This window comes from Ambystoma mexicanum, chromosome 10, assembly GCF_040938575.1.
Source record: "Ambystoma mexicanum isolate Mex_15411 chromosome 10, UKY_AmexF1_1, whole genome shotgun sequence".
NCBI classification, from domain to species: Eukaryota; Metazoa; Chordata; class Amphibia; order Caudata; family Ambystomatidae; genus Ambystoma; species Ambystoma mexicanum.
The window spans coordinates 917,486,150-917,510,562 of NC_090932.1; the positions used below are offsets into that span (position 1 = coordinate 917,486,150).

Genomic DNA, 24,413 nt, shown 5'->3' on the forward strand with positions numbered 1-24,413 from the left:
GAGACTCCTAGGTACTTATATTGTTGTATCACGGAAAGCTCACAATTTTGCAGTGACCACTTAAAATGACGCTGGCTAGACCGGTTGCTGTTGCACACCAAAATCTGAGACTTCACAGTGCTAATGATTAGATTATTTGCCATCGCATATGTTCCCAATTGATTCAACATATTCTGTAAACCCATCGGGGTTTGGGATAACAAAACTAAGTCATCAGCGTAAAGTAGATATGCAATCTTTTGGGACCCCAGACATGGTGGATCTCCTATGCAATTCACTAACGAGGCCCCTAAGTCAAGTATAAAAAAATTAAACAGGAAGAACGCAAGGGCACAGCCCTGCTTCACTCCCCTCTGTGTTAAAATTTGAGGTGACAATTTGCCATCCATATTCACTTTGACTCTCAGAGAAGTGTTCGTGTGCAATAGCTTTATTAAATTTAACAATGACAAAGGGCATTGATGCTGCCATAATTTTTTCAGCATCAAAGCTCTATCAATCTAATCGAAAGCTGACTTGAAGTCAATGAACCCCAAGTATAGAGGTAATTTTTTTTCCAATTGACTCGATTGGATCATTGACAGTGCCAAAATATTGGGGATTGTGCCCATGCCCTTCACGAATCCGGACTGAAAAGGATCTTTCATGTGATTCGCATCAGACCATTCATTCAGATGTCTGAGAATCAGTCTGCTAAATATTTTCCCAGGAGCGTCCAATAGTGATATTGGACGATGGCTCACCGGGGATTGCCGATTGCCCTTCTTATATATCGAGATAGTGATGGCATCAGTCCAGGACTTTGGTAATCTTTTGTTACTGTTAATCGCCGTGAATATGTGGCACAACAACGACCCCCACATTTCGGGATTTTTTTTCATAACATAGTTTGCGATACCATCAGGACCGGTGGCTCGCGAATTACTCGAAGACTTTATCAATTCGATTATTTCGCTCTGCTCAAAGTTTAGATAAAAACCCGGATTCCCGTGTGGTGGTAGTGTTTGTGAAAGACTTCCGGGGAGTGCATATAACCGCTCAAAATATTCACACCACTGATGTACTTCCACTACCGAGGTTTGTATTTCCAACTGGTGACCTTTGTTGGCCTGATTTAAAGCTGCCCACATTTTAGCAATGTTTTTCTCAGCTAATATGGATAGCACACCGGCGCCATCTCTATGATACATGCTGGCCTTATGCCCCTTGACCCAGTTCCCATATGACATCCGCAATTTTTGGGTAAGGGTTCCTCTAAGAGGAAAGGGATGCACTGCAAGACTTCTAATCTCAGCTCATAATGCCTTTTTCTTAGTGTATATTTCTCTGTCAAAGATGTGTAGATGTTGCCTATCTGTCCGATACCCAGGTCTCTGTTGACCAAAGGTTTGCATTAGATTACTGTAAACTAAACCTGCTTTTGATTCATTAGTGCTAACAGCCAAGTTAGAGTTGCACAGTAATTTGTTAAAATGAATCTGGGCATTCTCCGTCCATCATAGTCTGTTCCCGCCCCTGTTAACAACTAAGCAACCACCCCTCACAGCATTTGGATGACCAATGCTCGACGTTGGGGTCCACCACTCGGCGCACAGCATGTTATGATCACTCAACGAGTTCGGGGTAACCTGAAAAGACTGCATCATCGCCCACAGTGCGGTATTTACATAAACAAAGTCAATGATCAATGAGGTGGACCCTCTGTGCCACGTAGGTGCTGGTGGTATGTCGGTGATGAAAGCACCATTTAAAACATGAAAGCCTCGCATCGACATCAAACCTTTCCAACGTGCCAGCCTCGGATTGTGGCGCTTGCCATCATTTTCAAGACACTTTAGATTCAAATCTCCGGCCAAAATGTAGTAAACAACTTCTTTATCCTCAGATACCATGTCAAGTAAAGTGTTTAGATCTCTAAAAAACCTTTCAATTGTAATGCCCACTGGATGCCAATATATGTTGATTATAGCATAAACTTTGTTCTCAATAACAGCTTTCACCATTAGCATATAACCATTTGGCATAGCCCATGCTCTCGAGGACATACCAAGTCTGACTTTTATCGCTACCTTGAGACCCGCAGAGGGTCTCCCAATGGCTGACTTCCGGGCAGGATTTAAGTGGACTTCATAATTAGCCCATACCAATGGAGTTACTAACCATGTTTCCTGTAAAAGTACTAAATCAAACTTGTCTAGAGAGTTATCATTGTTATTTAAAAGGTGTTTAAACCCCCTAGTATTCCAGCTTACCAATGAGACCACATCTTGAGCAGCACCCTGCCCTAGCTACTGCTCATTTGAGTTCCCATTGCAAGCACGTAGCTCCCTAGGCCCACACTGTTGATTGGAACCTTCTTTACCTCTCACTGGGGGCTTGTCTATGGAAGCAGGACAAGTGACATTCCCTGTGGTTGACTCAGCACTCACACTCTCATCAACACTTAACAAGAAACCCAAATCATATAAGGTGCTTCTCGCCATCCAAATTACATTTTGTACCACCCTAGATTGCAACCACATTCGTACTGCATTTAAATTGTTATTGGATGTAAACTCCACCAATTTCAAGTCAGCTGATACAACATCCTCGAATGCCTGAACGTCTGAAAAGATGGCTAGAATTGCCCTTCTATTGAGATCATATTGTATAGCGGGCGCCGGACGGCATTGCAAGGTTAAAGAGCACAGAGCCGGACGCATACTTGTTTTGCCTTTCTTCTGATTCTGTTTTTCAGATAGGGCGGCAACTGGCAGGATCACCACATTACTTTTGGCTTTGTTTCCGGAAGTACCAAGCGCATCCCTAATTAATAGCAGAATTCTCTCTGAGAGGTCAGGGGCCGAGCCTAACTTACCATGCATGCTCGAATCAACTGAGCCACCCTCCTGTGCTTTTGACAGCTTCCTATTGCCAGACTCTTCATGTTCCAGGTTAGGTTTATTCACTCGATCAGGGGCCAAGCTAAGACTGCCCTGCAGAGTTTCTGGCTTTTTCTTACTAGGTAGACGGCTACTGCTCACATCCAACACACTTAGGGTATCTGCCACCACAGGCTGGGGGACAACTTTTGGAGTGGCTAATACATGTCCCTCCATATAAGCGTCCACCGCTTTTCGTATTTCCGCTCTGTACTGCAAATCAACATTCAATTTATCTACCATGGTGCCAGATTTACCCTTTTTCGCTATAGACTTGGATGTGCAGCTAGAATTAGCCAAAGTTGTATTATCTGGGGCGGCTCTAGATAGTGCTTCCACAAGAGCATCCAAAGGAGGATGGAAAGTCACCGCAACATCACTGGAGTCGCTTGTTCTCTTTTTCATTTTGACTTGATTTAATAATGTATATTTTTTCTTAATTGCTTGAGATATACTTATATTTTTGTTCTTGGGTGGAATTGAAATGGCCTTCAAAAAGCGTTTGTTCTGTGCTTTACCAGGATGTTTGGACGACAATTGGTTTTTAGACAATTTCGACATTTCATCTTTGTTTTTAGGAATTGTGTTTCTATCTTTTTTCCCCTTGAATCCAACAGGTTGCGTACCTAATACAACTGATGTGTCCAAAACCCCTGCGGGTCTCCCCTGAGGCACCACAAACATTGAATAAACTTTACGAGATGACTCGAGTGCTACTGGCTGAGGCCCTTTTTGCATACAATTTTGTACGGGACGAATTTTGAGTGTCATAAATTACATTATCATAACATGGTAAAACACTCCTGCACTCATCGCTAGCCACCACACCCCGGCAAGAGCACGAGCCAGGCCAGGAGTCTGCGATCAATTCAGTCTGACATGCTACTGAGGTGTTAACAACTTTCTTTACCTGTGAATGTGCAAACGTGCATTCCCTCAAAAGCTCGCTCTGATCAAGTACTTTTTGTTCCAACAGCCGATACAGATTTTTCAAAGACTGCACCACTATATTTAATGCTTGTAAGGAAATGTCTGATTGCATAATGGGGGGGTAAAAAGAGGAGGTGTATTGGCCCAGAGTGTTGGTGCAGATGGTGTGTGCAAAGGGGTCACTACATACATCCTCTATGTCAGCAGAACTATCCGCAGATTGAGAGAACATCATGAGGGTGCTAGACAAATTATCGGACAAACATTTATCTGAGAACTCAGAGTCATCAATATCTAAATTGATGACTGCCGCATCTTCCACCGACCTCATTAAGACAGAGGTAGAAGCAGATACCATGCCAGCCTGCATTGGAAGTTCTACTAATGCAGTGTCCGAGATCGAACTGGCAAGCATACACACAGTCGAGACCTGCACTGGTGCTGCGCCCACCGGCAGAGTTGAGACAGTGGCAGTGGACGTTCTACAGGCAAGGTCAGATTTTGCTACGCTGAATCTCTCACGCCCCACCACTGCCCCTCGACCTGCTAGCATAACATCATCTTCCTTTTTTCGCTCTTTTTTTTCTGATCCTCTAAAAGCGGACCACAAGCCCTTACAAAAGGACCGAATGTCCGCATTAGGAAATGGGCTCTTGTAAACAGTCTCTCTCACCGGAGTGAGGCAATCCAGGTGCTTTAACTGCAGTTTACCGGTTGAGTTCAGCCTCGAGGGCCAACGGCATGCCGGTTTTTAGCGAGTTAAGCTTCATGCCCTTGATTAAACAATGCAGCTCGATACGCACCCCACGGGAGCCCTCTCTGCCACTCGCCGACTCGGCAAAGAGGTGCTTCCAAGGTGCTTCGACTGGTGCGCGCGCGCTGGTGCGTGCGATTTCCGGATTTTGAAGCCTCGCCCTCCTATGGGCGTGGTTTAGGACCAACACTGAAGATTTAACACGTTGTTCACGTAATCAGTAGCCCAATCGGTCCACAAACACTGAAGGAAAAGAAATAAAGTTTAGTGCTGCGTCAAAATGTAAAATGTCAGTGAATAGACGCTTGATCTCCAACGCGCCGTTTAAAGTACCATAAGAATCCCGGGACAGTTGAAGAGCAGGAGGTGCAAAGAGGTGCAAAGAGGTGCTTCCAAGGTGCTTCGACAGGTGCGTGCGCTGGTGCGAGCGATTTCTGGGTTTTGAAGCCTTGCCCTCCTGTGGGCGTGGCTTAGGACCAACACTGAAGATTTAACACATTGTTCACGTTGTAATCAGTAGCCCAATCAGTCCACAAACACATAAGAATCCCGGGACAGTTGAAGAGCAGGAGGTACAAAGAGGTGCTTCCAAGGTGCTTCGACTGGTGCGCGAGAAACTCACTGGTAGATGATAATTGTGGGTTAGACCAGACACTTGTCTACAGAAAGAGAATGAACAATAGCAGAGCCTTCAGCCCAGGAAACAGAGGTGTGAAAGGGGTCGTAAACTGCTCCTGCAAGGAAGTTCCCAAGGGAGGGGGCTGCTCCTGGACTGCAGGGAGAAACAAAGGGGCAGGACCATTTGCTGTTAAGCATGAACAATGAACAATTTTTAAAGACTCATAACTTGTGATTTAAAGTGGTGAAAAATATACAAAGGACAGATTTGTTAATCTAATTTTTGGCTGCACATTGTAAGAGGCGGTAGAATTGTGTAACATATTGTGGACAGGAATGGCAATATATGTGGTTTTATGTGAACTGTGTTAATACTAAAATTATGAAACTTTACACACATATCCCCGGTAAATACACACATTTGTGGAAAGTTGCAGAAAGTTTGGAAATTGTGTTCATGGCAAAAAGGACAACATTCTGTAGAAAGATGAAACAAGATCCCACAGCTGCGGGATTTTGAGGAACAGATACTACATAAAATATGGAATCTGTGTGTGTGATTTGTGTAGAGGTGACCAATGTAGAAATATGTATTTAGCATAAAATCCGATTTTGAGACCAGTGGCTAAAGGGAGGTTTCTAAGGACTGTAAAGCAAACCCTAAAATGTGACATCATCCGGCCTTGATCCAATCACTCAGATGCAAGGCGGAGATGAGGTCTTGATCCAATCCCAGCTCACAGGGGCAAGCTTAGCTAAGCCAGCCCATACACCCATTTTGTGATGTCATTTGAAAGGATAAATAGAGACAGCTGACAACACATAGGGACTCACTGATTCACTCACTTTCCTGATTCCGGCAAAGCACTCTGATCCAGCATTCTACATCCAGCTTTAACATCCTTCCAGATCCAGATGCCAAGACTCTTGCCAGCAGTACAGAACTATTGACTTCCAGCAAGGCCTAAATTCTCAAACTTTTTCTCACAACCCAGTTAAGCACTGTGGTGTGGGAAGGCCTTTTGAACTAGTATCCTGAAACTCTCTGGCTTGCTACCACAAGGCTTGCCTGAGGAACTGGCTATCCAGCTGATTGAAATACCTATAAACAAGAAGGACAGATCCTGTGCAAATCTGGTGACCGGCCTAGCTGATCCAGTTCCGCGCCTGATGTGATGTCCTTCCTTGACAGATACAATCCATGACCAGAACTGACGGTCCAATTTAATAACTTATTCAGTGAGTATTAATAGGAAGAACAGGGACCCATAATATATTTGCATTGTAAAATCCCAATCTCAAACCCATCCCATCTTTAATTCAGAACCATAGTATTGCTAGAACTATCTTTGTGCAGACTATTTTCTCATCTGTGTTATTAAGCCCTAAATTTGATTTGATTAAGAAAAGTAAATCCCTAGAAGAAGTAGAGTATCCTCAATAGGCGGGTTACTCTGATCACGTGACTGTAAGATCCATCTGTGGCATTCGCTTTTTCATAGTCATAATCTTGTGTAATCAAACCCATCTGTCATCTTCCAAAGTGCATTTCTGTTTTCCATTCTCGCACCCATTTTGCAAAAACGACTCTCACAAAAACCTCTGTAACTATATATTTTTATGATATAAGCAAAATCTCAACTCCTACTTGTACCTAACATCCTTAGCTATCCATAGAACCCAAACCCAAAAAAGTGCGGCTCCCCCGTTGTAGCGAAAATCGCACAAGGAAAAGTTTGCCCCAAATTGAAATTTTGAAAGGTTTTACACATGTGAAATAGCTGTAAACTGCTTCCCACTTGGACTTTGAGATTTCAAATGTTTTCTTTTGACTAAATCATTGTTTGTGATTGTGTGCAACTCTTCAAAGCGGCTCCCATAGGAATTTATAATCATTTAAGTATTTTTGACCACATTTGGTGTTTTTGCTCAGTCAATTCCAAAGACCATTTCAAAGCCAGCCTGACAGCTGAAAAGTCAATTCTGTTTTTCTCTTGTGCTTGAAGAGGGAAGGTGGGAGTGATATTCTGTTTGATTTGTGCTATTCCTGAATACCTGTTCTCTCCTCACATCTATTGAATTGCATATTGGGGGGTTGAGGGGTCTTGCAGGGGGAACCCCTAACCATAGTGCCATCTGTTCTAAACCAACCCAAAAGTATTCCTTTCTGTGCTGCATTTGTCTTTGTGCTCGTTACTTGATTCCTAGTGTATTAAAGATATTATTCAGTGTTCTGTCACCCCATTGGTGATTGTGGTTACCTATTAAAATACATTGTGATTAAATTCTAAATACATAAATAAATATTAACCTTTGCAAACTAGCCTGATTCCTGGTTCAGTGTGACCGGGGGGGTCTCGGGAAAAGGGTGGAATATGATTGGTATATCATTCAGAATATTGAACTTATAGATAAAAATAAATAAGGGTTTCATTTGCACACTACATGCTGGGCGTGACTTGGGTGTGTGCCAGATTGAAATCACTTGCATTCTTGTAGAGGTGGGGAGACAATGGCAATTTGTGTTGCCATTCGACTGACATCAGCACCCAGAGGGTTCACCAAATGTATGGCATTTAGGCATCCCACTTGGGGATAGCAGTTGTGGAGGTATTTCCTACTTTAATTGGGAGGTGAGGGGCTGTTGTCTGCAATTCAACCATATAATTGCCTGCTCCACAGGCTAGGTTGTTCATTTCTATGAAGTTCATCCTAACCCCCACAATGCGGATTCAGTTCATATGTGCATTGGATGACTGATGGGGGCTTATCCCCACCCAAAAGGTTTCAGGACATTAAATCAACCCCGGAGAGCTTCAAGTGGCCAGGGCTGCACTACAGATATTCTGAAAACTACTGGCCCAGATAGCCTCATTTGTTCTTCTTTCCCCTCCAGGAATGCTTCCCATGAGGAAGATCTGATGGGATCTCATGTACAGTTGGAACCAGCTGGCCAGGTCCTTGTAGCACAAATTAACAGCAGGCACTGACTCTGGGGGAGCTGGTGGTACAAGGAGGAGAATATCTTGGTGACGGCTGTTTGCACTCCCTAGATTTTTAGGCACAACTCGTGACACTCTTTGATGACTGACTGGTGACCCCACTTCGCAAAGACAGAGGTACAGGAGAAATGTTGAGAGAGGGAAATGAGATTCCACATCTCCCTCTTATAGCTGAGGTCATCCACCTGGCCCTGTGGGTTTTCCTATTGCACTTGAGGGGGAAGCGAGTGATCAACCTGATGGGCACCACTACTCTAATGCTCAATGTGAACAAGTGCCAGCTGGGTGAGATCCCTCATTTTGTACATGGGGGCCCTTTCCCTTTGGCGGTGGCATATTGCCAGTAACATCTCTATACATACCATCAATCTGATGGGAGAGAACAATGTGAGGGCGGACACTGTCATTGTTGCATGAGTGGATGTTCGACCAGACTTGATGTAGACACTGGATCAAATTATCAGGATGTGTGGCCGACCCGTGGTGGATCTGTTTGCGACCCATACCAACTGGAGATTCCACCTATTCTGCTTGAAAGAAGTGCACACAAGGGCCGTGCTTTATGATGCCCTGCTGTTTCCCTCCAATTCCTGTGTTGCAGATGGTCCTGAGGAGGCTCAATCACTACAGGGGGTGATCTTAGTCACTCTGAAGTGGCCATGCAGGGTTTGGTACCCAGACTTGCACAAATGGAGTAGTGGGGTATGCTGGAGAATAACACTGTTTCTGGGTCTCTTGAGAGAAGGGGCAGGCAGAATTTTTCAGCCAGATGCGAGCGTCCTTGAGATGCATGCATGGCTACTGAGCGCCTAAGTTGTCAGGGCCATGACTCCTCTAAAGAGTTGCAGGACTTTGTGTGCTCTGACTCTTTGCTTCCCTCACAAAGGGTCTAATCTGGCAGGTGGTGGCACTTCTATCGGTAGTCTGACCAACTGGAGATTGATTCCTTATTGGCTTCTGTGGCTTGAGTCTTGGATTTTGTGCTATCACTCGTGAGGGAATAGCTGCAGGTTTTCACCATGAGAAGGATAGCTAGCTAGACAGCCCTGCACATGAATATGGACAGTTTCTTTGAGACCTCAATTTTGGTGCAATGCCTCATGAACTTAGAGATCGTTTAAACAATGTTGCCCTCAATTCAGGTGCAATGGGAGAGGAATGTGGTCTTGGCACAACTTATAGCTCCACCATTTATGCCAATGCACTGTTGTGACTTCAAACATCTCACTTGGAAAACGGCCTTCCTGGTGACCATCAGATCAGCCAGGCGGGTGGGTGAACTACATGCCTTGTCAGTTGACAGGCCTCATACGATTTTCACAAAAGACAAGGAGACGCTTCGGCTGAAGCCATCTGTCTTACCCAAGGTCAGAAGTAAATTTCACATCCACCAATTGATTCAACTTCTGGCTTTCTTCCTGCCTCTCCCCCGTTTAAGAGGCAGTATGAAAGCCAGAAGTTGAATCAATTGGTTGATGTGAAATTCAAGGCAGAGTAGAGGTTGCACAGACTTGACCCAAAGAGAACTCTTAGCCACTACTTCATCAGGTTGAATGAGTAGAGCATTGGTAGGTAACTGTGGCCTACAGTCACACTTCCAGAGGGGTGGGTGTGACCAGACCGACCATCTCCAGATAGATAGTCCAATGTATCAGGATTTGCTATAAGACAGCACACAAATATCTTCCGGAGAGGGTTATGGTACACTCCACAAGGGGTCACACACCTACAACTTCTTTCTTGAGCGTGGTCCTATTCCAGGAGATCAGAAAGGCAATATACTTGGTTGGTTCTGCATGTGTTCACTAAACATTATTGGCTTGAATCGGATGTGAGGGCTGAGGCCTTGCTTGGTAGGGCTTTTAGTTCAGCAGATCTTTCAGAGTGATCTATGTTTACCGGTCTGGTATGTCAGAGGCACCCCCTCCTTCCTTTTCTATGGATTGGCATTGCTGTGGTAATCTTTCAAAGATGAGGAATCTGCAGAGGGGATGGTATCCAATTGAAAAACAAGTTACTTTCTTTATGGTTAACATTGGTTATACTGGATACAATGTCTCCTCAGAAGATTTTTTATCTACCCACCCTCCTCTCCTCAGTTGCTTCAGAATGATCCCAATCCACCTGTAGTGCAATGTAGCCAGGATCCGTTGGGCTCAGGGTGAACAATGTCACTTACACCATGGACACATTTACTCCTGGTGGAGGCCCCAAGCCACATGCACATGGCATCACGGGTATGAATGCTGCCACCCCCAACCATGCAAGTGTAATTTAAGATTTCTGCGGTCCATTTAAAAAATAATCAATCATCAAGCCCAAATAGTCCCCAGAACCTTCTCCAACCATATCCTAGTAAACATGTTTTACCAGATGAAGTGATCCACATGCAACAACTAAGCATGCCCACTGGCCAACTAAGACAGGTCAGTCTGGCTGTACCTACACATCTGGGGTGGCGTCTCCTTACCCGTTTGTCTCTGCTTTGCCTTCCCAAAGGGCCCATTTTGGGATGTGGAAGGTAGCATGCCAAAGTGAAACATGTGGTATAGGGCATGAAGGCCTGCTGTCTCATCAGACTGAGCTAGCAGATGAAGGCAACATGAAGAGACCTCCACATAAGTAAAGTTGGTAGGTCTCCTTGTCAAGCACATGTTGCATGGCATTCTTAATAGTTATCTCTACACCATGCTTTCCAGCGTAGAAATCATGTACTTGCTGTGAGTGAAAGGTCCCTAACCAGGTTCACAGGTAGGTACAGCATAGTCATGAGTTGCATCTACTGACTTTCTGCATCAGTGCATAGATTTGCCGCTCGAGATTTCTCTTGTGGCTGCAGCAGGTGGGCAAATGGTGCATCATGACAAAATCTTGATTGGCACATGTGCAATATCGCTTCCTACTATTTTAGGTGGATACGGATAGAGGTCTCCACATCTGGTGGAGTATGGTAAACTATCTTTTATGGGCACCCAAAAGTACCTCAAATACTGGACTGATTCATGGTTTATGAAACTCAAAAAATAAATACAAGGGGGTCACTTTAGTGACTCATGTACCAATAGATCTTATTCCGTATTCCTCAGACGACTCCTCCCTCTGATCCCCTGCCTCTGTTAACTTGACAAGAGGCCATTCTGGAAGGAGTGCATGCCCAATTCATGGTGGACCACATGAAAAAGATTGAATGTTTTTTGATTCATAAAGCTTTGGGTTTCTAACCATTGCCCCTCTGCTATGTTGTGCACTTGTACCTCCAGGGAGTGGAATCTTGTTGGCAAAATACTTTGTGTGAATTAGATGGATTGATTTGCCTGTTGTATTCTGGTAGGGGCAGGAGATACTCCATTGTCTGCTCTCCAAAAGTGCAGTTAACCTACCATTAAAGCCATCTACTCTGAAGCCACTTTATTAAGAGGGTCCCGGGGCACTAAACGGGCCACTTGCAAAATGTACACATATTCATCTGGCTCTGTAACCATTATTGTTTATTCTATAAATAATATCCTTCCCACCCACATGCCTGAACACCTGAGCATTATCAAGGGTAATGGAAGTCACCAACAGGCTGGACCGAGCCCAGTGCAACCGGAAACCTGCAGGGCTCACCATGAAAGGGTCTCCTCTGTCATATGGATCCTGTTATGGCACTCACTGAAGGACACTAGTAAAGACCTGCTGTAAGGCCTCAGGCTGCTCAGTCCTGCACTAGGGAGTTTCACAAATGTGCTACAAGTGTTACAACTACCATGAAAGCACACCGGCATGGTGAGCCTCCCTGGACTGATCCTCGCTTCCAGGGCTCTGGCGGCCCTTTTCCTGCTTATCTACATGCTCAAGCAAGCACACGCAATTTCAGGGTAAGTCCTGTAATCAGCTGTGCAGATTGCGCCTGCTGTGCAATTTTCTTCAACAACAAAAAACATCAAATCTCAAAAATTTGATTTTTTTTGCTGGCGGGCGGCGGACTGCACAAATTGCATTCTTTTTCTGACTTTTACCCATCTTGTGGGTTTTTGCCATTTTTCTTGCCCTCAACCATTGGGCCACACTGTTGTCAGGCCCTTCCAAGATGGCCTAATCCTCTTCCTGCATTTGAGGTTTCCTGCCTTGCCTGACTCCCACCCCATTGGTTGGCTGGGCCTTCATTGCCCTATCCAAGCAACCAGGAGGCGGGAGCCGGCACCATCTACAAAGTCCCACTTCTAAGGACGCTACATGAAACTACTGCCACAACCTGAGGTTGCTACCTCACTCAACTATGAAACTGGACAACCAAGACTCTTACTTCCCTCATCGTGGGTTAGTTCCCTCATTCTCTTTGCCCTGTCTTTCCCGTCTTGGGACCTTTACTCTCTTCTCTGCTTGTTCTAACATGTCTCCCTGTTATGCTCTCTAATGCACTTGTTCCAGCACTCGCCTCTAACCTCTGATCCATACCTCATTTCTTTACCTACGGTGCCTCAGCATTTAACTTTGATAGTCGAATTTGGGTGTGTTTTTCATTTAACTTTGGCCATTAAATTGTAACCACTCCAACTGCTTTTCTATCAACTATCCTCTCCTCCTCACTAAGTCTGGTTTAAAAAAGATATCTTACCCTCCAACCCAGGTCTCCCCATCGCCGATACCTATTCCAGAGCCTCTTCCAGACAGAACCTCACCGACATCCTCTTTGTCATTACTTCGCCAGATCTATGGACGCCTCATATAATCTCTGTGCTCTGTCCTGTCTCCTCCTCTCCCACACTTTACTCCCTGACGGCTACAAGATCCTCTCTGTGCCCAGATCCACCCGGCCCGTGGGGGGAGGGGAGGGGAGTGTGTAGCCCTGATCTTTCCAAAGTGGATTCCTGCCTCTATCATCCCCACTCAGACTTACTCCTCTTTTGAATGCCTTGTCTACAGGCTCTCTCTCTCCTAGCTACTCTCTTACTGTTGCTACTCTCTACCAGCCCCCTAGTCAAATCACCTCTTTTCTATCTGAGTGGGCAGACCTCTCCTGTTCCCTCCTGGCCTCAACCACTCAACTCCTCCTCCTTGGTGACCTCAACATCGATCTCGATGCTCCCTGTTCCTCATCTGTGCTTTTCGCAACCTCTTTGATTCCCTCTCTATCCTCACCTCTGGCCCGACTCACTCTGCAGGTCACACACTTGATGCCTTGATCTCCCCTGACCTCCCCCTCTCTATTCCTCTGACCACTCCTCTTATGGAGCGATCACTGCCTCCTCTCCTCTCATCTCTCCCTCTCTTCTGCCCAAGCCAAGCCTACCTCAAGATTGCCACCTACCTTCTCGGACATCCGGCCAATGAAGCATGAGTCATTTGAAGCTTTTGCTGCCACTTTCTCTGCCCCCCATCCTTGGCTGAATCACACTCTGACACAGCTCTGTCCCTGCTCTACTCCTCTGTTTCTGCTACTCTTGATACACTTGCCCCTGTCATGTCACGAGGATCCATTTGAAGTCCGAAGCCAAGTGCAATTCTTGGTACGACTCCAACCTAGCTACACTTAAACCTAAGTGTAGGGCGGCTGAGAGGAAATGGAGGGCTTCTTGTTCATCCTCTGACAAACTGGCCTGTCACCTGCTCCAAAGGCAATACCGAATCTCTGTCCGCACCAAGAAGAGAGTCCACATTCAAGCCTGTTTCTCTGCGGCATCTAAGAACAACTAAAATCTGCAAGGAGCTGGCCAACCCCACTGCAGTCTCTACCCCTCCTCTTGCCTCCCAGGTTCTTTGCAATGCCCTTGCCTCTCTCTTTATCTCTAAAACCCAGGACATCCTTTCCATCCTATCCTCCTCTCCCCTCTCTGTCTCTCCTTGCTGACCCTCCTTCAGTTACCCCCCCACCCTCTTTCTCATCCTTTCCTCTTTTCTCCCCTGATGAGGTCGCTAGACAAGTCCGGTCTATGAAAACCTCATCAAAACAGGTTCATCCCTGTTCCTCTAAAACCATCAAGGACCACATGAATACCCTCGCTCCAGCCCTTGCTGATTTTTGCAACCTCTTCTTTGCCTCATAATCCTTCCCCTACCCCTTGAAGCACTCCCTTGTGCATCCTCTCCTCAAGAAACCCACAGCTGATCCATCTTGTCCGACTAACTATTGCCCAATTTCCATTACTCCCTTTTTGGGTAAACTACTGGAAAAGCTGGCCATCCCTCAGCTTAACCATCACTTTGATTCTGTTAGCTCCCTCCATGATCGCCAATCTGGCTTCAGAGCTGCCAGAAGTACGGAAACTGCTCTCCTGAACATCTGTGAAGACCTGCTCTCCAACCTTGACTCCAACATTCCCTCTGTCCTCAACCTACTTGATCTATCTTCTGCCTTCGACAGGGTCAACCTTATCACCCTTCTCAACCATCTCTGTGACAACCTGAGTATCACCGATGAGGCTCTGGCCTGGCTGACCTCTTTCCTCTCTGATCGACCCTCCCAGATCCAACTTGGGCCCTTCCTCTCATCGATCTCCCTCTCTACCTGTGGTGTTCCCTAGGGGTCTAACCTCTCACCCTGACTTTTCAACCAATACCTGGAAACTCTCACCCGCTGCATTGCCATTTTCTGCTAAAGTTTCCAGTGCTATGCTGACGACACTCAACTCATTTTCAGGCTTCGCTCTTCCACTTCCTCGCCTTCTCTCATCTCTGATTGCTTAACTGCCATTCAGGATTGGTGTGTGCCACCAACGATCTTTGTCTAAATGCTAACAAGATTGAGATCCTCTTCATCGGTACACCTTCACCATCCTTTCCCCTCAATCTCTGGCTGGCCTCCATTGGCCCTCCTCCTACTCCTACCTGCGAAGCTAAGAACCTCGGGGGTCATCTTTGACTTCTCACTTTCCTTCTCCTCCCACATCTGTGATGTTTCTAAAAAATCTAACTTCCTACTGCACCTCCTCAGTGGTATTCTGCCTTTCCTCTCCTTCCCCCAGAAGCTCGTCGTCTCCCAAGCTCTGGTTCCCTCTAGGTTGGACTTTTGTAACAGCCTCCTTCTAAATCTACCTGCCTCCACTCTCCGCCCTTTACCACTAATCCAGAACAGGACTGCAAGACTTGTCCTTGGCCTCAAGCCCTGGGATCGTATCTCTCCAGCTCTGAAATCTCTTCATTGGCTCCCAGTGGATGCAAGGATTAAATGTAAAACCTTCTGCATTGTCCACAAGGCTTTCTGGGGCCTACGTTCAACTATCCTTCTGTAAATACCTCCCCTCTCGAACTCTTCGCTCCTCTACCTCCAACTCCCTCAGGGTCAGTCGTTTTTCAAAGAAACGAGCTGGGGGTAGATCTCTGTCTTTGTGTGGGTCCTCCCTTTGGAACAGTCTCCCTGCCAATCTGAAACATCTCCGGTTCAGGAAGCACCTCAAGACCTTCCTCTGCTTCTGCCTTTGCCCCCTTTCTCCCCTGCTGATCTGTCTTCTCTCTCGTCACTGTGTACCTGACCATCCTCTGTCTCCCGTGCTCAGGTACCTGCTCACCCTGCCACCCTCCTGCACTGGGATATGTATCTGCACCCATACAGTCCCCCCCGCTTTTTGTCTGCACTTATCAGATATACCCTGTCGGCTAAACCCAGCACCTGCCACTTGATGGCTGCACTACCACCGTTTTTCATCTTCCGCCGATCATCCCCATCCGCTTCCCATGAGAACACTGCCGATCATGACACAGACAGAGCCTTGAACTAAAGACGAGTTACCGTTTTAATGTTGCATCTTAAGAATACTTTGAACTGCTTCCCAGGCTGAGTTGTGCTAAGGGGCAGTTTGAAACCGCCATGGGACACTCTGAAGCTGCCAGAAGACCAGTTTCATGAATAATATGCCGAATTATTAAATGAGGTTATGTTCGTTGCCTTTCCCCTGCACCAGTGAGCTCGGCTCCATGACTTCGAAAGTATCCTGGGAACATGTACTTTATTTTTATTTATTGTGCATTTGTAAGGTGCTAATACATCAAGTAAATTGTGTTTCAAAGCTCCCACAGGGTAACGGGGAGGTCACATGGAAAGGAAAATCCAATATGACAATGAAGAGAGAGGAAGACCTACTAGGCCTTGTGAGCATTCAGAATGTGCAAGTGCAGAGAGAGAGAAGGGATAAGGAGTGGGGGGTAAGTGCTAGATGTATCAAGAGGGAAGTGCTAGAGAGTGAGCAGCTGTAAATTCCTCGGTGGAGTTGTCAGTCACCAATAAATAACTAAGTGCAGTCCTGTGGTGACATAGGCCAGTGGGTGCCAAAGCAAATTGCTAGGTGTAGGCTGTAGGAGTCCAGGACCCAGGAGAACACAGAAGGGCCCTGGTCAACCATCTAGCAACTGTGGGATTTAGCAGAGGAGGGAGGGAAGGGAAGGATATCTGGCTCAAGACAAAGAGGAAGGAGAGGCTGTTTCATAGGCGGGAGCCTGCTGAGGAAAGAGATCGGCCACCAGCTTGCTGTTTGGCGAAGCGCTTGAGATACAGAGAGTTGGTGCCGCAGGAACATAAAGATCTGGAAGGAGAGTAGTTAGTGAGAGCAAGTTGTAGATAATGTGGTCCCTGGCCCCAGATAGCCTTTTGGATGATGCAGAGGGATTGAATTAGATCTTTGCAGCAACCGGGAGCCACTGGAGTGTTTTTAGGGCTGGACAGATGCGGTCCCTGGGCTTGAGGACAAGGATAAATCTCACAGCCCTATTCTGGATTAGATGGAGGGGTCGTAGAGAAGAAGAGGGTAGATTAAGAAAAAGGCTATTGCAGTAGGATAGTCTAGAGAGCACCAAAGCTCTAGAGACAGTGAGCTTCTGGGGGAAAGTGAGGAAAGGAAGAATTCCTTTGAGGAGGTGGAGTTGAAAGTGGGACTTCTTGGCAAGGTCCTGCATGTGAGGGATGAAGGAAAGAGACGAGTCGGAGATGACTCCAAGGTTTCTAACTTCAGATGAAGGAGAAGGGGGAGAGCTCATAGAAGAAGGCCAGAGTGAGGGACAGAAAGAGGGAGCAGGAGTCCTAATAGGAAGGAACACAGTCTTTCTGGCGTTGAGGCAGAGATCATTGATACACCAAGACTGGATGGCAGATAGGCAGACAGGAATGATGGAGGAAGTAAGAAGAGGATCAGAGGGAAGTTTGAAGAAGAGTTGTGTGTCTGCATAACACTGTAAGTTTTGGGAGAAGATGGACATGAGGTGTGCAATCAGAGCAAAGTAGTTGTTAGAGCCAGGGAGAAAGGTTAGAGCCCTAGGGGACGCCACAGGTGGAAATTACGGTGGGGGAGGAGAAAGAGCCCAGAATAACCTGGGATGGACGGTCGCTGAGGAAAGTCAGCCAGTCCAGTGCCCGCCCGAGATACCTAGGGTATCATGGAGGTTTTTTATGAGGATGGAGTGGATAACCGTATTGAATGCAGAGGAGAGATCAAGTAGAATGAAAGCTGGAGAGATTGAATCTAGAGATGCGAGCAGTTCCTCACAGGTGTTCAGAAGTACAGTTTCCGTGCCTATGGATGCTTAGAATCTAGATTGATGGTCATGGCGGCAACAAACAAGTTCAGTGTGCTGGGTAGTTGGGGAAGACCAGCTTCTCCAAGAGTTTGCCAAGGAAGGGAGTGATGGATATGGGGCGGTAGTTGGCTGGACAAGATGGGTCTACAGAAGTTTATTTTAGGAGAGGGCGCACGAAGGAGTGCTTGAGGGAGGAGGGGAAAGATCCAGTAGCAAAAGAGTGGTTGAAGAAATCAGCAAGTGCAGGGGCAAGGGAGCCAATATTGTCCTTAATGGTTGTGGCTGCTAAGCAATGGCTGCTAAGCTAATAAAAAATGTGTGGATTTATTTCTACTTAAGCAGCATGCTTTGAGGCTTGTTTACGGCACCTTAATCTAATGTTAAACCCTGCAGCACTGCAATCTAATGGTAAACCTTACATACTTACCTGTAACATATGTTTATTGTTTATATGATAGCTACTTAAAATTCAATTGTTTAGGGTATTCTCAAGTCTGGCACCTAAACTTATTTAACTGTCAGTGAGTCCTCCTGCCCTTTTAATGTGCTATTCCTGCAACTTATGTATGCGTGCCTCTTTTCCACACTGAATTTGCATTTCCACCACATTATTCCCTCCTTTTATTTATCAATAACTAACTTTTTCCTTTCCCAATCCCTCTTCTGCTAGCCTCTTTTTATCTCTCCATATCTTTTTTTAATATACTCTTATCACCCCCAGCTTCTTCCCAACTTACCCTACCCATATACACCCATGTCCATCCTTAAACAATGAGATTCAATATCCCTCTTAGTTTTCTAAATCCCCAGGCTGTGTTGTAACCCAACCATCAATATCATCAACTGCATTTTCCTAGATTAGTAGCCTTCTCTTTTTTTATTAACCGTATCCACATTCAGGGGCAGCATAAATCTTCCTTTCCGTTTGTTAGTATAGAGTTTCAAAATACTCTTGCCAATGCACAAGGTGATGAGCATGAAGACCAATGTGGGGACAGTCACTTTGAAAACTCCTGAGAGCCAAGTAGGCGCACAAGCAAAAAGGGTGTCCCGCTTAGTGTTTGATTGCCCTCCATTTGCTTCATTTGACATCCTTTTATGGAGTGTCTGTATTTCTTTAATAGCTGCTTGCAAAGTTCCATTTGATGCATCTCCATCGGGCACTACTGTGCAGCAACTGCTGTCACTCTTTGAACACACCCCTCCCGCCATGGCAGTGAGTCTAGAACATAGCCATTTTGAAGTGCCAGCAGATGCAGTGCCCTTAGTTCTTCCTTCAGGCCTTTTACTGTTGAGTTCACCAATTAAAGTAACTCATACTGTGTTAACTGCAACCATTTTGCATTCGCTGCAGACTACACTCCCGGGAGCAATAAGGAAACAAAGAAAGTGGTCTCTTTCGAAAATAGCCGATAATCAGTCTAAGAAAATAGCTCATGACCATCAGTTTGCTTTAGAGCATCCAGAGGCACGGAAACTGCTCTTCTTAACACCTGTGAAGACCTGCTCTCAAATCTTGACTCCAACTCTCCCTCTGTCCTCATTCTTCTTGACCTCTCCCCTGCTTTCAATATGGTAAACCACAACATCCTGATCTCCTGTCTCTGCGAGATCCTAGGCATCACTGATCAGGCCCTGGTGTGGCTAGCAACCTTTCTCTCTGGCCGTCCTTCCAGGTAGAACTTGGGTCCTTTCTGCTGTCATTCTCTCTACTTGCGGTGTCCCCCAGGGAACTAATCTATCCCACTGGTTTTTCAATGTCTACATGGCCCCTTTGGCCCACATAATCTCTGCCTTCATCTCCAACTTTCAGTGTTATGCGGATGACACACAGCATTTTTTCAGGCTACCCTTGGCCTCTTCCCTCATCCCGGACTGTCTGTCTGCAATTCAGTCCTGGTGTGCTGCTAATGATCTTTGCTTTAATGCCAGTAAGACAGAGACTGTGCTCCAGTTTTCCCACTTTCACTCTGGCTGACCCCTCCACCCCCCTTGGTCCTGCGCCCTCACCCACTAGTGAGTCAATCATTCTGGGGGTCATCGTCGACTCTAATCTCTCTTTCTCGTCTCACATCTCGGACATGTCCAAAAAGTCTCACTACCAGCTGCACCTCCTTAGAGGTATTTTACCTTTTATTACCTTCCCCCCAGAGGCTCACTGTCTCCAGAGCCCTGGTTCACTCCAGACTGGACTACTGCAACAGTCTTGTTCTAAATCTTCTTACCTCTACTCTCCGACCTTGTCCGCTTATCCAGAACAGAACCACAAGACTTATCCTTGGCCTCAAGCCCAGGAACCACATCTCTCTGGTGCTGAAATCCCTCCACTGGCTCTCCTTGACTGCAAGGATCAAGTTCGAAGTCCCTCTGCATAGTCTATAAGACTTTCTGGGGTCGGGGCACTTACCATCTACAATGCTCTCTTCCTAAATACTCTTCTTCCAGAGCCCTCTGCTCAGCTTCCTCCAACTCTGTCAGTGAGCCATTTTTCCAAACAGATTTGGAGGTAGATCCTTATCCTCTGCAGGAGCCTCCCTGTGGAACAGCTTTACTGCCTCTCTCTGTCTTGAGCCAGACCTCCTTAAGTTCCGGAAACTCTAGACATTCCTCTTTTCTTCCTCTTTCTCTTTCCCTTGCTACCTCCTTTTGCTTCTCTCCTGCTTCCCTCCTTCGTTCTCTTCCCCACCCTGCTAAATCTGGTGAATGGTCGCCTGGTGCACCTCCAGAGCCTCAAAGGTCCAAGGCTCCTCTGCCAGTCCTGCACTTGCCTCCGGGCCTCCGCACTCTGCCTTGCACTACTGCACTCAGAATACATTCCATGAGAGTGGCAATCCATCTGTACTTAACCCTGTCCCCTGCTGGACTGGTCACACTTGTCCTCTTCCACCTCCCTCACATTTCTGTCTGCGCACTTGCACAACCTTGAATGTACTAGCCTTAGCATGTTTGTTTGCCCTGTCCTCCTCTATCTCCCCTCCCTAGCTTGGTTGTGCCTGCATTCATAGGCACATTGATGACCAACCTTTCTTGTCTTTGTATGTTTCTTCTCCCTCCCCCACTGTTTGTCACGCACTTATACTAGTAGACATTCCTCTGGCCTAGTATGCTAGTTATTGCTGTTAGATCATTTGGAATCTTCAAGGCCTAAGAATGAGGACGATATCCCCTTGTTCCCTTCCCTCTTTGAAGCACTTCACTTGTGTATAAGCGCTTTACAAATAAACAATTACAATTATTCCACTGGAATTGCTGCCAGGCTTTCCGCACTCTTTTCCGACCAATACTTGTTACTACGTTTCCTTCTACTATGCAACCCTTGCATTGATTGTTCCTTATAATGCTTTAACTCTTTCTCCTTCAACTCAATTGATTCTTTTCTCAATGAAAGCCCTGTGTTGTTGCTGCCTCAGGGCACCACCAGGGCAGGGCTGTGCAGTGTGTCAAACGCACAGAGACTGTCCCAATCAGGAGGGAGCTGGGCATAAGCCTTCGATCCACAAGCCCAACACATGTCCATTATAACGGCTGTCCCCTGCGCCAGTGCCACACTCCTCATCACCTTCGCACAGCTGTTAGTTACCAGATGAATGGACCCACTGGTCCTGAATCAAAGTGAACTGTGTAAAGCTCTTTATGCACACTGGTTGATGAGTTTCAATTAATCAAGTCAATGCATGTACATATTTTCCCCAAACTGACTTCCAGCTGTTATTCACCTTAGAAACCACATTTTGTTCGAACCCCACCAAACCTTCAGCATGACATTGCATTATTCCCCCATCCCATTTGCCACCATACCACACTGCTCCCTTCATTCTCATCAATGGTCTTGTGTGACACCAGGGACTGCTCTGTCCTTCCTTATCTATACACACTGCAGTCATTTGTGCTCATTAACTATTTGGTCCCCCCCTTTTAGAACCTTCAGTTATATATTCTACTATCAGCTGCTTGGTTTCACTATTTTGGGCCATGCGATCAAGTTGCACTTAGTTATTGGTTTTAACTTCCTCTACTTCATTCCTTTGAAAGGACCCCTGGTTTTGTAGAGGGATATGTGCATTAGGCATCCTGCTGCCTCATATGATGCAGCTTGGGGTAGGAAAAGCTTGGGTGCTCCTATTATGTGTGGGATTAGTGAGCAAACATAACATGTGCTGTTTGCTCGTTCTCTTCCCAACCGTAATATTTCATCATATCGTTCCCATATGTTAGTTCTTGCCCTTTTTCAGTGTCATGATGGAACTCCTCTTCATTTAAAACATTTCCTTTGTTTCATTTAACACTTTTGTTTGAAGATACATGCCTTTCTTTAAAAAAACATAACGACCATATTAGTCCTATACTAATGCGTATTATTATTATAGTCCAAAATGTAGAAATCTTTTATCGCTTGTTTATAAATGCATTGTCCTGAAAATTACCCCCTCCTTCTCCATTTGTTGGTCTTCTGTAAAGTCTTATTGCTGAAAAGAAAGTTAATGCTATATTTCCAATCATGTTGCGCTCCACTCCTCTTCTCCAGTGGAGCTGGTGCTCTTGTCCCTGTGTATATTGCTGATGTGCACCCATTCCCGGGGTCTGATGACCTTGACCACACTTGCTGTGGCGTACGTCACGATGCATGGTCCAGTGAACCGTTCTTCCATTCACTTCCGAACATGGTTTCTGATGAGAACTTTGTTGCCAGGATATTGAAGGGACTTTGTAAGTTCAGTGAGGTACATATGGAACTCTTCCCCCCACCCCCAAGACGTTAGCAGAGGAGTTAGCATCAGAAATCACACATGCCAGAAATATAGGTGCAGGCATTCTCCGACCAGTAACAATTTCATGTGGAGTGAGAGGATCATCTCCTGCAGGCAAATTGCACAAAGCAAAGAGAGCAAGAGGCAAGTAATTGAGCCAATGCTTGCCACGAACAGATGTTAGCTTACCTAAGCGTTTTTTAAGTAAACCATTCATTCTCTCTGCCATACCGTTGACTTGAGGGCAGTAAATGGTACATAGTTTGTGCCTAATTCCTAAAAATGCAGTTATTTCCCCAATTTGAAAAATGCTGTCCATTGTCGGAGCGAATTCCGTCTAGGATCCCCCACCTTGGAAATACTTCCCTCATTAAGAATTTAGTTGCATAGCGGGCATCACACCAGCTTCAAGCCAACGTGAAAACGGACATACCACAGCAAGCATATACCTGTACGAGGTACATCTGACTTGCATAGTCGATATGGAAGTGCCAGAAAGGCCCCTCCAGACGCGGAAAACTCCCTTGCACCACTTTTAAAGTATGTGTGCACCTAGCTCGAGTACCAGATGACTACTGTCAGCTGTTCAGCTGGGAACGCTGTTCAAACGTGTTATGTTCGTTTGCCTGCTTTGGATCATATCTCAGCTCCATACAGGCCAGGCCCCATTTTTTCCAACACCTACAAAGTCGACGCCACGCGCACCAGTGCACGCTCACCTAGCTCGAGTACCAGATGAGTACTGTCAGCTGTTCGGCTGAGAACGCTGTTCAAACGCGCTCTGTTCCTTTGCCTGCTTTGTGTCATATTTCATCACAACTCCATATACGGTATTGGAACACATTTGGACTACTATAACAGGCTTGCTACGAACTCTTAAAGAAGCGTTAAACGCTAAAAAACTAAGAATTATCTTTCTTTTCATGCAACCACGCCCCATTTCTTCCAACGCCTACAAAGTCTCACACCACGCGCACCAGCATGCGCGCACCTAGCTCGAGTACCAGACGAGTGTTGTGTCTTGGTGCCTGTGTACGTGGCGTGGCGTTCATGAAAGGGCTGTCGCATCAAGTAAATTTAACTTCTTTCTCCTTACATCGAATTTATTGTGCCTCTGTTTTGTATTTATTCAACAAACGGCAGGCAAGAGCTCTTTCATGTTAACGTGTAGCCATGTGTAGCTTCCCGTCTCTCCACCTGCCCTGTCATTCAGTTTTTGAAACATGCTCTGCCTCACAACTGGAATGCCACGCCCCCCCAGTGCCTACCTTTAAACGTGCGCCCGGGGCTTCAGCTTTCACCACTGATAGACAAGACTCCATTGCCCATATATAAAACGCTTGGGAGCTCTAATGAAGTTACCTGCCATGTAAATCAGATAAATCCGAATGTACCAGGCAAAACGAGCACCAAAACTATTCAAAATTACAACTCGCATGATGTATTCACCCAAGTCCCTTTATCGGATAACACCATGCTAGATTGTGCTGCTGAACCAATGGCAATCGCCGACGGAGAATCCTTTCATACACCAAGCTTCTTACCTGATCAACACAATCGTCACTTTCAGCTCATTTTAATTTTCCTCTTACTACCTTTTTACCATGCTCTCAAATCGTAAAAGGGTTTCCTAATCCAAAGGAAGCTTCAATCTTTAAGAGTAATTTAGATGCTAGAATGCGCAGCCCAATATCCAACTTACCCCCTCCAGCAGCGCATTCAACCTAAACTCCAACATCATCTGATATCACTCTTACCAACAAAGCGATTGTTGTAAATGGATTGCAATCAAGATTATCTAATTCTCCCAAACTCTATCCATCTGATGGCCCTAATGATATTATTTCTCCATCGGAGTCAAACATATCAACAGCTGTTTCTTTTACAAAACCTATACCACGGCCCTCGTTCGGCTTCCCGTCTACAGCCAATCCAGCATTGGACGCAGCAC

General features: G+C 45.9%; 1 protein-coding gene across 1 annotated transcript in view; it reads left to right on the forward strand.

The window, feature by feature from the left end:
* The window catches only part of CCDC39 (coiled-coil domain 39 molecular ruler complex subunit), a 933,141-nt gene that overhangs the window by 787,128 nt on the left and 121,600 nt on the right, over nucleotides 1–24,413 (forward strand). The gene's annotated exons all lie outside the window — the stretch shown is intronic.